General features: G+C 32.4%; 1 pseudogene; it reads left to right on the top strand.

The window, feature by feature from the left end:
* Nucleotides 1-355: 355 nt before the first annotated feature.
* Nucleotides 356-455, top strand: LOC122123157 (annotated as a pseudogene).
* The last annotated feature ends 2,452 nt before the right edge of the window (nt 456-2,907 follow it).

Here is a 2,907-nt window from a genome sequence, read left to right on the forward strand (position 1 = left end):
ATTTAGAAATAGCTCTAAAACAAGGCTTACTTTGAATCCATTGGCTCCACAGCGCTAACACAGTTGGATAAATAAGTACTTGAAAAAGCCGTCATATTTGCACTTAGCTATAATTACTTGAAAATATGATCAAATTCCAAATGAAAAAGACTTAAAATAGTCATTGACAAAAAAATTGCAAATGTGAGCAATCAACTGAACAACACATTTTTTTCAACTATTCACAGAATTTTAGGGAAATCAGATAAATAGCATTTTTAGGAACAATAAGGTTTCCTTGTTACAAATAGGCACCTAAGCATATAAGCCTGTATAAATATTGCATCATTAACTACTTAAATTTACATGATACTACATTCTTCAGCAGCATGTATACCAAAATTACAACAATACAGAGATTAACATAGCACTTGTACAAGGATGATATGAAAATTTGTGAAGTATTCAAAATTTTTCATTCTTCAGATGCAAGAAATGAAAAACAGCTATTAAAATGTTGATTACAGAATTGCAAGTTTAACAATACACGTAATTCATATAATTAAAAATTAGTTTGATATCAGTGTATTAAATTTTCACCTTAGAAAGGCCTTTGCATAGCATAGCCTTTACACAACTTTTGAAATTAGAAAACATTTTCGTTTTATCCCAAAGAAATATAATATTATAAGGACCTAGGAAAAAAAGGAATCTTAAACTGCTTCTATATGGAATGCAATCTGAAAGGACACATTAATGGACCTATATATTATAAAAACAATGTAGAATTCAATGTATTATATCTAGGAGAGAATAAAATAGATTACGGACACACTATACAAACATAGAATTTAGAATATTTTAAAATATACTTTTTCAGACAAACACCTGAAATATCTTTAGTTTCTATACTACTCATTTCAACAGATAAGTTAAAATTATTTCTGATTAACAAAATCACAAACTCTGCATAAATCATTATAGATGTATACAAAAATCTTGAATACATTTTGACATCAAAGGCAGGCAATTCACTTTGAAGAATTCCACAGAATCCGTGAATTGTTACTGTAAGATATTGTTGTTATTTGGATTGTGAAAATATGTTGTATTGACACAAAGGAATTAATATCATTTTTGAAATTTAAGAAAATTAACAGAAAATTTAGGATTTAGCAGAACAATTTGTACAGCCTTCCATAACTTCAAAGAGGTAGTGATACATACTTATCCGTTTGGTAATATCAAATACAGATTCTTCCAAGTGGTTCTTCAGACCTGGTTTGATATAATGGTTAAACAGTTCCAGTTTATTTTTCCTATCTCAAATTCCAGCAGCAAGATGCAAGGGGGTCAACAAGCCTTTAGTTTGGGCATTGGTATCTGGATCATGATGAATAAAGAAGCCACTCTGGTATTATTCCACGTATATGCACTGTGCAGGGGTGTCCAGCCATCTACAGTTATTGCATGTGCCCCTTGAGCCACCAACTCACAGACAATGTCTAAGTGTCCACTGTAGGCTTCCCGATGAAGAGGGGTATACTCATCGTCATCCCTAGTATTCACATGATTGGCCTTTTTGGAAAGTATTCTCCGCACTGTAGTAAGCTGGTTATTTTCAGCAGCCCAAAGAAGAAATTTCCTTGGATCCTTCTCCATTTTTTTCTTGCAATTGTTGCCATTCTTCACTTTTTCATCTTGTTACTCATATTCATCAGAATTGCCTAACCAGATACTTTAAGTGCCAGTGGAAATGAGGTGTCCATGTATTTGCCTAATAGTTCATGTTGGTTGAACTGGTCAGAAATATCTGGTGAATTTTCTGCATATGTTTTTTCACCATGATTTATTTTCTTTTTCCACTTTTACTATTCGAAATTATTCTAACTGGATTAGGGAGTAAATGGACAGCAGAGGTACAGACTGTACAATGAAGGAATAGGTACAGGCTGTACAATGAAGGAATAGGTACAGGCTAGGAAAGCAGCTAGAGAAGGCAGGATGATTGTATCTGTGACAAAACTTTGTGGAAAATGGTATCAAGGATTACTTACTGGTGATCCACTTGCACTGGAAGCATGATTCTGAACTCTTGCTTTCTGATTCTGAATTATTGCTTTGATCATTATATTCTCCAAGAAGAAAAAGTCAGAATTGATAGCAAAGGACCACTAATACATTTTGACATTTCATTAAGCATCTTCAATCATCAAAATCACATGAAGGCAATAGACAGGTCTACTTTTTTAGATGAAAACAAGTGTCTTTAAAAAAAGAAGGAATTTAAGTAGCCTTCCAAAGGACTTGTATTTTATTTACTGCATTATACATTTTTTCTAATGTTGAGTAACAATAAATAATGGATCTATTAGAAAGCTCTTAAAGCTCATCTGTTCAATAGTAAGTTCTCTTACACTATATTATGGTATTTTTTTGTATGGTCTTAGGAAGAAATTTACATCACTAACTTGAATTTGTGACAGGACAATATTTATTATCTAAATATGTGCATTAAATAAGTATAGAGGAAAAAGTAGAAGCCACACTGGTGGATCATGGCTTTAATCCTAGCTAATCAGAAAGAAGAAATCTGAGAATTGTGGTTTGAAACCAGACCAAGAAAAAAAAAGTGCATTCGATTTTGATTTGAAAGTAACCAACAAAAGCTAGAAATGGAGCTGTGGTATAAGCAGTGAAATGCTAGCCTTGAGAAACTAAAACAAAAAAAATAACAAATTCTGTGACAGAGCCAGGCCCTGACTTCAACCTGTAGTATTAGCATCAAACTAATTAATTAATTAATTAAAAATAAATTAAGTGGTCACATCTGGAGAAAATGCTCAGGGATATCACCCAGGCTCTTATTTCAAAACCTACACTCTACTGAAAAAAATCCATTTAATTAACACCTGTGTAAGTAGAGTA

The sequence above is a fragment of the Dipodomys spectabilis genome, unplaced genomic scaffold (assembly GCF_019054845.1).
Source record: "Dipodomys spectabilis isolate Male_0828 unplaced genomic scaffold, ASM1905484v1 ptg000224l, whole genome shotgun sequence".
In the NCBI taxonomy this organism is placed as follows: domain Eukaryota; kingdom Metazoa; phylum Chordata; class Mammalia; order Rodentia; family Heteromyidae; genus Dipodomys; species Dipodomys spectabilis.